Source organism: Notamacropus eugenii, chromosome 4 (assembly GCF_028372415.1).
Source record: "Notamacropus eugenii isolate mMacEug1 chromosome 4, mMacEug1.pri_v2, whole genome shotgun sequence".
Classification (NCBI taxonomy): domain Eukaryota; kingdom Metazoa; phylum Chordata; class Mammalia; order Diprotodontia; family Macropodidae; genus Notamacropus; species Notamacropus eugenii.
In genome coordinates, this window is record NC_092875.1 from 313,235,103 (window position 1) to 313,249,373 (window position 14,271).

Sequence of the window (14,271 nt, forward strand, 5' to 3'; positions counted from 1 at the left end):
CAGCAGAAGGCACAAAACAACAGAGAGAGATTTCCAGCCCAAGACATCCTGGAAGGAAGACAGGAAAGGTATATCACACCAGGCTCTGGGCAGATCACAGCCCAGCCTTGGCCCATGAATCATGGACAGGACTGGAGCTGACTTCAGGGCACAGAATCACAGTTAGCAGCTGCTGTTCCCAGATTTCTCAACTCACAAATGCAAAAGACAGATTCAAAGGTCAGTGAGAAAGCTCTTTCACCTGAGTGAGAAGGGAGCAGGGTCCAGCCCTAGCTTTAGTTCCCAGGAGGTGACAACAGTATCCATTTTTGGAGCACTTGGCCTAAAGACCCTGGGGAAATTGAGACACTGATCTGGGTCTCAGTCCTGAGTGGCGGTCCTGGTGTGAGGAAGAGTACTCATGTGATGGAGCTGGTGGAGGCTCTGGAGAGGGAATTCTACTCACAGATCCACAGAAAGGCTTGTGGTTGCATCCAGACCAGAGCACAGGCCAGGAGAGGAGGAAAGACTTCTCCCTTGTTAGTACCAACTTGGAGGAAATGAAAACTTACAGGTCCCTAGAGGGACAGGTCCCTGAACTTCACTTGACAAAGGACTCAAAAATCAAGTAACAGGCTGGTAAAATGCCCCAAATAGGAAAACAATAAGACTATAGAAGGTTGCTTTCTTGGTGCACAGGTATTTCCTTCAATCCTTTCAGATGAATAAAAACAAAGCATACCATCAGAGAAAGACATCAAAGTCAAGGCTTCTACATCCAAAACCTCCAAAAACTATGCAATAGTCTCAGGCTATGGAAGAGCTCAAAAGGATTTTGAAAATCAAGTAAGAGAGGTGGAGAAAACATTGAGAAGAGAAACGAGAGCAATGCAAAAAAATCATGAAAAGTGGGTCAACAGCTTGCTAAAGGAGACCCAAAAATGCTGAAGAAAATAATACCTTTAAAAATAGACTAACCCAAAAGAGATCCAAAAAGCCAATGAGGAGAAAAATGCTTTAAAAAAAGAATTAGCCTAATGGAAAAGGAGGTTCAAAGGCTCACTGAAGAAAATAGTTCTTTAAAAATTAGAATGGAACAGATGGAAGCTAATGACTTCATGAGAAACCAAGAAATTACAAAACAAAAGCAAAAGAATGAAAAAATAGCAGGCAATGTGAAAAACAACTGACCTGGAAAATAGATTCAGGAAAGACAATTTAAAAATTATGGGACTACCTGAAAACTATGATCAAAAAAACAGCCTACACATCATCTTTCATAAAATTATCAAGGAAAACTGCCCTGATATTCTAGAACCAGAGGGTACAATGTATTTTGAAAGAATTCACCAATCACCTCCTGAAACAGATCCAAAAAGAAAAATTCCTAGGAATATTGTAGCCAAATTCAAGAGTTCCCAGGTCAAGGAGAAAATATTGCAAGGAGCCAGAAAGAAACAATTCTAGTATTGTGGAAATACAATCAGGATAACAGAAGATCTAGCAGCTTCTACATTAAGGGATCAAAGGGCTTGGAATATGATATTCCAGAAGTTAAAAGAACTAGGATTAAAACCAAGAATCACAAACCCAGCAAAACTGAGTCTAATACATCAGGGGGAAAATGGTCCTTCAATGAAATAGAGTACTTTCAAGCATTCTTGATGAAAAGACCAGATCTGAATAGAAAATTTGACTTTCAAACCCAAGAATCAAGAGAAGCATGAAAAGCTAAATAGGAAAAATAAATTATAGGAGACTAACTAAAGATGAACTGTTTACATTCCTACATGGAAAGATTATATTTATGACTCTTGAAACTTTTCTTAGTATTTGGGTAGTTGGAGGGATTATATACATACATACATACATACATACTTACATATATATGTGTGTGTGTGTATATATATGTATATATATATATATATATATGAACAGAGGGCACAGTGTGAGTTGAATAGAAAAAGATATCTAAAAAAGTAAAATTAAGGGGTGAGAGAGGAATATATTGGTAGAAAAAAGAGAGAAATCAAATGGGGCAAATTATCTCTCATAAAAGAGGCAAGAAAAAACTTTTTCAATAGAGAAGAAAAGGAGGAGTTGAGAGGGATATAGTGAATATTACTCTCATCACATTTGGCTTAAGGAGGGAACAACATGCACACTTAATTTGATATGAAAACCTGTGTTTAGCTACAGGAAAGTCAGGAAGAAGGGGATAAGTGGAGTTTGGGGCAGATGATAGAGGGTAGGGCAACTGGAAGGAAGGAGTAATTACAAGTAAGCACTTTTTGGGAGGCACAAGGTCCAAAAAGACAATAGAATAAATGGGGGGCCAGAGAGGATGGAGGAAAATATAGTTTGTCTTTCAGAACATGACTGTTATGGAAATCTTTTTCATAACTACACATGTATAGCCTATATTGATTCGCTTACCTTCTCACTGGGGATGGATAGGGAGGGAGGAAAGGAGAGAAGTTGGAACCCAAAGTTTTAAAAACAAATGTTGACAATTGTTTTTGCATACAACTGGGAAATAAGAAATCTAGGTAATGGGGTATATAAATCTATCTTGCCCTACAAGAAAAGAGAGAAGTTGTAGATAAGGGAAGGGGTGTGTGATAGAAGGGAGGACAGATTGGGAGAAGAGGTAATCAGAATGCAGGGTGTCTTGGGGTAGGGAGAGCGGAGAGATGGGGAGAAAATTTGAAACACAAAATCTTGTGTAAATGAATGTTGAAATGTAAAAATAAATAAATAAAATTTTAAAATATTAAAACAAAAAAATAGCAACCTGCAAGGCAGTGGGAGGAATCTAGGGATGGTCAAGTAGTGTGAGGTGACTAGAGGAGGGTTTTAAGGAGGGTCTTGATGGGAATAGGCAGTAGGTGATGCAATTAGAGATCAGACACCAGAATTAAGATAATGGGATTTTGATGGGCAAGTGAAAAGCATGAAAAGCCAGATTAAGTAGGAAGATTTGAGGAGAGTTCAAGGTGGGGTTTTCCAGGGTCTATGGAAAAATGGGACTTAAATTCTTTTGGGATAAGGGTTGAAGGTCTCGACTTGGACCTGTACTCTATCAATGGCACCCTTTGCAAATAATCTAAAAAAAGAATCCTACCTTAGGATAATGTAAATTTGATTGTACACTTTGGAATGAACCCTAATCTGTTTTTTATGAATAATAAATAAAATTTTCATTTTCAAAAGAAAAGAAAGAATGTATGTGTAGAAGCCGTATAAGATTTCTTGCCATTGTGGGGAAGGAGGGGGAGAAAAATATAAAACTTATGGAAGCAATTGTTGCAAATTGAAAATAAATTAATTATGAAAATAGAAAATTAAATCACTAAAGTTTTGATAAGAAAGAATAAGAGGGAAAATGATATCATACCATTCATTAAATCCAAGAACATTTTCTGCTTGGGAAAGAGCTCTATTTGCCTAGAAATGCTAGAAAAAATTGAAATCAGTTTGACAACAAATAAGTTTAGACCTTCAATCTATATCATGTAAGTTCCAAATAAATAATTGAAATATAAGGTAACATCAGAAACATTTAATGGAAAAGTGATAAAGGTATATTAAAAAAATAGCTCTGGAGAAAATACTTAACCAAAAAAAGATATCAAGAAGATAAAATAGGTAAGTCAACATACATTTATTAAGTTCTTACTATATGAAAGATAATTTACAGCATATGAAATTAAAAATCTCTTGTATAAACAAGATCAACAAGAAGGAAATAGTCCCCTTCCCAAATGAATAGTTTGCCTAATGAAATGAAAAAAATAGTTCTCAAAAGAGTTGAAAAGTCTAATTATCTTCATAAAATATTGTTCAGAATTACTAATAATATGGAAAATGAAAATCAAAGCATCTCTGAGGTTTCACCTCTCACCCAGGAAATTTGCAAAAATGATGACTGAAGGCATATAAATCGATGAATTGTAAAGTAAGGAGAATTAGAAAAACAACATGTACAATGATAGCAATTAAAATGTAAATTACAAGAGAGACAGAAAGATAGATGGATGAATGGATGGATGGATGGATGAATGGATGGATAGACAAGAGAGAGGGAGAACATTTATCAAGATCTTGCTATGTAAACTGTGTGCTATATTACTATGTTTAGTAATGTATTTATACTCTAAAGGGGAAAGAAAACACAATAAAAGAGGAACGGAAAAGGAAGGGGGTTGTGGGTGAAGGAATCTTCTTGGATGTAAAGGTGGAAAAGTCAGGAATGGAGTCAAGACAGAAGTGAACTCTTGTTTCTGCAACAAAGAAAAATTAAAGCTGTTTTTTTTTTTTGGTAATTCTAGTCACCAAGATGGTCCTTGGATAGAGGTTGAAAAACTAAACCTCCTTCCATTCATTGCATAGACTGAGGACTATGGGTATAGAATGTAGCATGTACTACCTATGTTTGACATTTCATTGATTTACTGAATCATTAACTAAATCATTTATTAAAAACATTTACTACATGTTATTGTTATCTTTTTTTAAAATTCTTAGTTGTATGATACTTGTCTGAGTAGGGAAGAAGGAAAGAAAAATAAGAGGGAAAATGATACCATACCATTCATTCAATCCAACAATTAAATCCAGAAATTAATGTCATTTAAAAACAAAAAGCAATAATAAAATAAAATTTAATTTTGAATAGAAAAAGAACACAAAACAATTAGGCTAAATTGTCATATAAAATGGTTACTGTGAAAATCTAATGGATGTATGATGTCATTGGATATATCAGAAAGAGAGAGACAGAGAGAGAGAGAGAGAGAGAGAGAGAGAGAGAGAGAGAGACAGAGAGACAGAGAGACAGAGAGACAGAGAAATGCAGGGAGGGTGCTGTATGTCTCAGATTCTCTGATGAACACACTGACATTAAGTATCAGAGGTCAGAAAAAAGATGCCATGAACAAAAATGCAGACCTACATCTACACAAAGTTAAAAATAGAGATTGTAGTGAGGATTGATTATAAGTTTCAGATTCAAATTCTACCTCTTATGAAACAAAGCTGGGTTAAGAACAGCCAATCAGAGAACAATTATTATTTACACTCAGGTTTTATACCTACTAGATTTGGCAGAAAAATTTAGCAAATATTCATACCCATATGATCAATGCCATTTCACCAGATGAACAGGAGGAAACTACATCCCTTAATGACATCAGAAACTAGTATGTCAGTTTGTCATAGGTTGACAGACACAGAACTAGAAGTGACACAAAGCACTCTGCAGTCTAACCTCTTATTTTACAAATGAAGGAAATGAGGTCCATAAAGTTGAAAAGACTTGTCTAGGGTATCAGAGGCAAGCATCAGAAGCATGATTTGATCCTGGGAACCTTAATTCCAAATCAGTTCTCTTCCTGCTGTACCAACCATTTGACACCCTAATTCAATCAATGAATCAGTCCCTTGAGTCAATATTTGATACACATTTACCATTCTTGTGTCATGTAATAAGCACCATGGAAGGTTATTAAAAATCATTTACAAAAAAAGACTTTGCTCTTGTGTGACATATGATCTCATTTAAAATGAGAAATAGTGTAGACTACTCATGAAGGAATGTTTGACACACATTAAGTACAAATTATTCTGGCATTCCCCAAGGACCCTCTTCTCTCTTTTCTCTGCATGTTCTCCTTTGGTCAGCTAATTAGCTCCTATGGATTTGATTAGCATTTCTATGCATATAATTGCAAATATACTTAAGTCTCAGGGTTTTTATGAGGATCAAGTAAGAGCACTTGTAAAAAAAGTTATCACAATGCCTGACACATAGTAGACACTTATTAAATGCTAATTCCTCTCTTCTCTACTGCTTTCTTCTGAACCTGTCCCTTATCCATAGACCTAAAAGATAATTTCTTTCTTTTTCCCCTCAAATTTCTTTACGATATGACCTTTTATATGTAAGTCATGTGTCTACTTAAGTTAAGTTTATAGTATAAAGATATTTAATCCTAATTTCTGCAAGGCTGCAACTGACTTCACAGATTAAAAAAAAAAAATACCTGATGAGCCCTTACCATAAAAGTCGAATTCTTTGAGTTTCTAGAATTGGGTTACCAGGTTTACTTATTTTGGTATATTATGTACCTACTCTGTTCCATAGATCACCTTCATTTTAAAAAATTCTTTGGATGATTACATTGTTCCAGTATAGTTTGAGATCTCTTATTTTTGGGCTCTTTATTACAACTGTTTTCATCATTTCTCTTGAGATCATTGACTTTTTTTTTCCCTTCTGCAATGACTTCATTATTTTTTTTCTAATTTTATAAAATAATCCTTGGTACTTTGATTGTTATGGCACTATAAATAAATTAATTTAGGTAGTGCTATCATAATTTTATATTGGTTCACTGTGCATGTGAACAATTAATATTTTGCCCAGTGTTGACGTTGTCTTTGTTTCAGTACAATGTTTTGCAGTTTTATTCATAGAGTTTCTGACTATACCAAGGCCCAGAATCTCCTCAATATTTTATACATTCTATAGTTAGTTTAAAATTAATTTTAATATCTTTTCTTCTGCTTTTATTGGTAATATACAGAAAATCAGATGATTTAAATAGAATCATTTTATACTATAAGCATTGCTGATGTTATTTTTTTCAATTAATTTTTGAGTTGACTCTGTAGGGTTCTTTAAGTGTACCATCATGGTCACTTGCAAAAAAGCTATAGTTTAGTTTCTTCTTTCTTTATATTTAATCCCTCAATTTCTTTTTCTCATCTTATCACTGCATCTAGTATTTTCTTCACAATATCGAATAGTTGTGATGGAAATGGACAAACTGAGTTTATCCCCTATCTTATTGGAAAGACTTTGAGTTTATTCCCATTAAATGTAATTTTATCTCTAGTTTTAAGTAAAAACTCTTGACTGAGTTTATTATATGTTGATAGATTCTAATATATTTTACTGTATTTAACAGAAAAGGATTTGCATTTTGTCAATATCTTTTCTCTGGGCATCTATTGATAAAATCATACATTTTTCCTTTTCTTGTTATTAATATGATTAATTATTATTATAATTTTCCAAATATTAAGCCAATCTTTCATTCCTACACATATGCAACCTGGTACTATATAATTTTATGTGATATATTTCTAATGGCTCCTTGTTCATATTGATTTCAAATTATTTTCATAAATGTTAAGTAAGGATATTGGTCCTTTGATTGATTATCAAGATCATTTTCATATCATAGGTGCAATTTGCTCAGATCCCTTTCTTTGTTACTTTTACAAAGTGTAAAATATTTGAATTAATTTTTATTTGAATGTTTCATGGGACATGTTTATAAAAAGTCTGGGCCTGAATTCTTGTCTTTGGTAGTTCATTGTCAGTTTGTTTAATTTCCCCCACTTAGATCAGGTTGTTTAATTTCATTCTTTCGTGTTCTACTAATTTTATAGTTCAATCCGTTAAAATTAATTACAGATTTTATAGACATAGAATTAGGCAAATATTTTCCAGTAACATTGTTCATTTTTTATTTATGGTAAATTTTGATGTTTTTCATTTTTGTTTTAGTAATCTGATTTTCCTCTTTCTTAAATATAGTGAAAGTAGATACTATTTAATAATTCTATTATTTCTTTAAATTGTTTTTTTAATTTGACTTTTTTTGTTGTTTTCAATTTATCAGTTTCTTCTTGGATTATCAGGATTCCTTTTTCAGTAATGAATTTTTAAGATTGTGTTGGTTTCCTAATTGTTGTTATTGTTGTTTTAATTTGCCTGTCCAATCTGTTGAATGGTTTGTTGTCTCTTTGCTCAAGTACTTAGAAAGGTAAATGTTCTTCTATTTATTATTTTGGCTGCATCTTAGAAATGTTATTGTATTGTCTCATTTTTGTCATTATCTTTCATGAACTTATCCATCATTTCTATGATTTTTTCTTTGACCCACCAATTCTTTAGGATTAATTTTTATGTTTTTATCTCCAATTTTAATCTCTAATTAATTTTAATACTTCCTTCAATGACTTTTAATTGAATATATTTTATTGCATTGAGATCAGTAAAGGATGTAATTCATATTACTGATTTTTGATATTTTTTACCTGCATATGTTTTCAATTTTTGTGTACCATGAACAGATGAGAATTATTTATAATTCTTACTGTTCCTAATAAAATCACTAGATATTTATCACTTAAAATTTATCTAAAATTCTATTCAGATCCTTTCTTATTTTTGTTTATTTAATTTTGTGGTTAGAATTGTCTGACTCTGAAAGGAATACGTTTAACATCCATATCACTGACACTATTAAAGCTTTATTTTATATCTCTTCTTTAAACTTATTCATTTTTCATTTAAACATTTAGATTTTATGCTATGCAATGAATATATCTTAATCATTGAAATTAATATTCCTATGGCATGGTTGAATTTCACATATTAAATTAGAGATGAGTCACTACTTATGATGAGTCATTTGGACAATAAAGTGCTTAGAAGAAACTACACAAAGAAATTGAAAGAAGGTCAGAAAAGGAGAAATAAATTGAAAAGCACGAGAAACAAGGAGTATTCAAAGGATAACACAGGAAGCTACGAGAAAAGCAGCTTACTGAAGATAGAATACAAAAGCTGAACGAAGCTAAGATGAAGAGAAGGCTTTGTAATTTTGACAAATGCAATTCTTAATGAATGATAGTTAACACTTTCTAAGAACTTATTGGCTTATAGTAAGAGAGCTAAATCCTGCTATTGAGCACTGAACAATCTGGGTTTATAATCTCTCTAGCCTTATCCACAGGTTAACTGAGAGGATCTCTCAGAGGTCTAGTCTTGCCGTCTACTGCCTTCTGGTTAAAGAGGGAGAACTAGAGTACAAAAACTGTATTGCTCTATTCTTAAATGTTCTTAGAATTGACTGGAAAAAAAAATTCTCTGTTATTTGAAGACCTGATTGGGAAAAGGCTGTATGATACTATCACTAAAATTTTAGAGGAAGAAACAAATGCCTAGAGTGGATATGAAGATCTCGGGAGTTCTTTGGCTTAAGGAAACTACTTGTCACTGAAAGAGAATAATATTTTCTCCCTACACTGCCAAAGTTTTCTGCATGCTAAAAGATTTTTGTTTTAGTAACCTCAGTGAAGCTGATGAATAGTTTTGTCCAGACAGGAGAGTTATGAATAACAGCAAGACCATAGATAATGAAGAAGCAGTTTTGTCCAAAAATGAAATGCTGTAAACTGTTCTCGGAGACCCATGATATGAAGATATGCCATTCAGAACTGTGAGTTTCCCTTTGCATGTGGTTTATTAATGTGCATCTGTTCTGTCTGTGATACTCTTCCCCAAAGCAACAAGCTTATTGATGGATTGTTTTATTTGGATTATTCATAATTTTACCTCTCGCTGACTAAATGTTGTGGGTGTCATTGCTTTATCTTATTATTTAGTAAATGTTTTATTTCTAAGTCAATAGTCATGGTAACTGATTTTGTATAAATGGAAAGCCACCAGTAGGGGCTCCAGAGCTACAAAGGCAAGTGGTAGGAATGTAACCACCTTGTTCCCCCCTGACTGCCCCAACATAGCTACCTCAAGTTTAACTCTAACACTCTGAGGGAGAGAGGCTGAGTTTTAATAGTATGGTAAGAGAAATGACCAACAACCATTCTGGAGAAAACAACACAGCAGTGTTATGGCAAGTCAGCATAAGTGAGCAAGCCTAGGCAGAGAGACTTATTTGACACCTTTTATGCCATGTTCTCAGACTACATTTCTCACATGGGTGAGTTTATGGCCACACCTGGGCTATGTAAGATCCATTTCTTGCTAGTAAGAAGGTCATAGCTACAAAACACTTCATACAAAGTGGGAATGACGGCAGATTAGTGATATATTGCCATCCAAACAGGCAGTTATTTCCCCTCAAGTGTCATATATAGAGGCCAAACCACTTAGCTTAATATATGTTTAGGATAACCTTAGCAGTTTTAGAAGTAACTGGAGTTGGCATAAAAACATTTACTGGTCCTAATTATACTGTAAATTTGATTAACTAATTTAGTATATGCCATCATCAGATCTTGATTGGGCTAGTAAGTCTGTTTCTTAACAGGCCTTCAGATCTCCAGATTTTACTCATGTAATGAATCCTTCAGATTACTGCACCAGTGATTTATATAACACAACATTCTGATTATATCAGTACTTTGACCAAGTATATCTTTGGTTGCCTATCATTTATTGACAATGATAAAAATTTCTTTTACTGACACTTAAGCTGTCCACAGTTAAGAGACTGTCCTCTCTTTCTAGCTTTATCTCTTATGATTACTTTCAAATAGGCTGTGTTCAAACTAAAAAAACCCCACAATATTATGCTATGCTGTCCACCTTGTTATTGCTCACCTTTGGGTGTTGGCTCACACCATACCCCTTTCCTGGAATAAGCTCTTTCTCCCTCTCCTGCTGTTAAATTTCATCATTTCCTTTAAATCACAGTTCAAATTCTACCTGTTCCATGAAACCATAAATCTATCACTGATTCAATTCCCTTCATCAGTTGGAAGTGATCTCTCCTATCTCAAATTTCTCATATTTCTGTGTATTTCTATTAACATCTAACATTTTGCATTGCACCAATGCTATTTCTTTACCTATCTAAACTTCACATTAGGCAACTAACTCCTGTACCACAGGCTTGGAGGTCTTACATTATTTTTGTATTCCCCATTATCAATCAGAGTTTCTTACATGTAATAAGCCCTTAATATAAGTTTCTAAAATTGAATTGGATTAGATGAAATTGAAATGAATTGAGTTGATTTTAACTGAATTTGACCAGTTACATTAACACCTCAATCTCTCTGAAGCAATTTCAAGGTCATTCTCCTTAATTACTTAAAAGCTCAGTACTCAAAATAGAGCTATGATTTTACTGGTCTAGCTATTCCTTTCAGCACTGCCAAACAGAAAGTGTTCATTCCTGTATGAACGAAAATGAAAAACTCATTTGTAGGTTCTTCCATGAATCCATAACTTGACTTGCTTAAATGTTCTAGGGACCTTCCTCACTCTTGCCATTGTGAACATAGCAATATAGGATACCACATGTACATTGACTATGGCTCATTCCCACTATTTTAACAACTTTTTTTTCCTTTTCACTCATACCATTCTCTGATGGCATGCTTTATTCATGTTCTTTTTTTTTTTTGTATATAATTCCATGTTTGTAATACACTGCTGCTTCTGATGGTACACACCAATTTGTTCTATCTTATAAGGTTGCAACCTGTTTAACTTCAGAATAACTCACAAATAGGAATATAATGTGACATTTACAGTTTTTAAAAGTTCAGAATATCAATCCTTCACCAGCTCACTTTGAAAGTAGTTATGTTTTAAATATTTTCATTATTCAGAATTGCTATTTTGTATTAAATGCTTTATGACCTCTTTGGGATAGTACCCTAGAAGCAGTATTGTTGGGTCAAAGGGCATACATATTTTCATAGCCCTTTGAACATGCTTCCAAATTGATCTCCAGGATGGTTGGATCAGATCACAGTTCCACCAACAATGAATTAGTGTTCCAACTCCCCCACATCTTCTCCAATATTTATCATTTTCTTGTTTTGTCATGTTAACCAATCTGAGGTGTCATGTGGTACTGTAGAGTTATTTTGATTTGCATCTCTCTAATCGAGTGATTCAAGATATTTTATGTGATTATAGAAATCTTTAATTTCTTGTTCTGAAAAGAGCCTGTTCATATCCTTTGACCATGTATCAATAGGGAATGATTTGTATTCTTGTAAATTTGACTCAGTTCTCCATATGTTTTAGAAATGAGGCCCTTATCGTAGGCACTAGTTGTAAAACTTTTTTCCAGTTTTCTGCTTCCTTCCTGATCTAGGTTGCATTGGCTTGGTTTGTGTAGAAAACTTTCAAATTAATGTAATCGAAATTATCCATTTTTCATATCATGATGTTCTCTATCTCTTCGTTGGTCATAAATTCCTCCATTCTCCATAAATGTCACAAATAAACTATTCTTTGCTGCCCTAAATGTTTTATAGTATCAGCTTTTATACATAGATCATGTACCCATTTGGACTTTATTCTGGTATTGGTCTATGCCCAGCTTCTGCAAAAAAACTTTCCAGTTGCCCCAGCAGTTTTTGTCAAACAATGAGTTCTTATCCCAGAAGATGGAGTCCCTGGGTTTATAAAACAGTACACTGCTATAGACGTTAACTACTGTGTCATCTGCATCCAACCTATTCCACTGATCTACACCTCTATTTCTTAGCCAGTACCAAGTGGTTAAGGTGATTCAACTTGATAATACAATTTAAGATGTGATATGACTAGGCCACCTTCCCTAACATTTCTTTCCATTAATTTCCTTGTGATTCTGGACCTTTTGTTCTTCCAGATGAATTTTGATATTATTTTTTCTAGTTCTAGAAAATAGTTTTTTGGTAGTTTGATTGGTATGACACTGAATAAGTAAATTAATTTAGTTAGAATTGTCATTTTTATTGTATTAGCTTGGCCTACCCATGAGCAACTGATGCTTTTCCAGTTACTTAGATCTAAGTTTCTCTGTGAGAAAAATGTTTTGTGATTGTGTTCATATAGACCCTGGGTTTGTTTTGCAGGTTCCCAAATATTTTATAGTGTCTACAGTAACTTTAAGTGGGATATCTCTTTCTATTTCTTGCTGTTGGGATTTGTTAGTAATATATAGAAATGCCAGTGATTCAAGTATCCTGCAACTTTGCCAAAGTTGTTTACTATTTCAAGTTGTTTTTCTTACTTGATTATCTGGGATTCTCTAAGTCTATCATCCAATTGTCTGCAAAGAGTGATAACAGTTTCTTCTTTGCCTATTTTAATTCTTTCAATTTCTTTTTCTTCTGTTATTGTTAAAGCATTTCTAGTACCGTATTGAATAGCAGTGGTGATAATGGACATCCTTATTTCACTTCTGATCTTATTGGAAATGCATGTAGTTTATCTCCATTACATATAATGCTTGCTGATGGTTTTAGGTAAATGTCACTTATTATTTTTAGGAAGGCTCCATTTATTCCTATGCTTTCCAGTATTTTCAATAGGAAAAGCTATTGCATTTTGTCAAAAGCTTTTTCTGCATCTATTGAGATAATAATACAGTTTCTGCTACTTTTTTTGCTGATATGATCAATTATGTTGATAGTTTTTCTAATAGTGAACCAACCCTGCATTTCTGGCATAAAACTTACCTGATCAAAGTGTGTTATTCTTGTGATAAATTTCTGTGATCTTTTTGCTAATATCTTATTTAAATTTTTTGCTTCTATAATCAATAGGAAAATTCATCTATAATTTTCTCTCTCTGTTTAACTTTTCCCAGTTTATATATCAGCTCCATATTTGTATCATAAAAAGAATTTGTTAATATTCTTTCTTTGCAAAATTTCCCAAATGGTCTATATAGCATTGGTATTAGCTCTTCTCTGAATGTTTGATAGAATTCACTTGTAAATCCATCTGGTCCTGGAGAATTTTTCCTAGGGAGTTCAATTTCTTTTTCTGAGATGTAGTTATTTAAGTATTTTACTTCCTCTTCTGTAAATCTGGGCAATTTATATTTTAAAAATATTAATCCATTTCATTAAGATTGTCAAATTTATGGGCATACAGTTGCGTAAAATAATTTCCAATTATTGTGCTCATTTCCTTTTCATTGGAGGGGAATTCACCCTTTTCATATTTGATACTGGTAATTTGGTTTTCTTTTTTAAAATGGGATTGACCAAATGTTTATTGATTTTATTGGTTTTTCATAAAACAGTTATTCCATATACATGTTATATATATATATATATACATATATATATGTGTGTGTGTGTGTGTGTGTGTGTGTGTGTGTGTGTATGCATATATACATATATAGTTTTATTAGTTTCAATTTTATTAATTTCTCATTTGGTTTTCAGTATTTCTAATCTAAAAATCACTTTGATATTTTCAAATTGTTCTTTTTCTTGCTTTTTCAGTTGCGTGACTAATTTATTGATCTCCTCTTTCTCTACTTTATTCATGTAAGCATTCAGAGATATAAAACTTTCCCTAAGAACTGCCTTTGCTGCATCCCATAAGTTTTAGTAAGTTATCTCATTATTGTCATTCTCTTCAATGAAGTTATTGATTGTTGTTATGATTTGCTATTTGACGCACTCATTCTTTAGGATTAGGATCTTTAGGATTGACCCTTTATCACATATAAT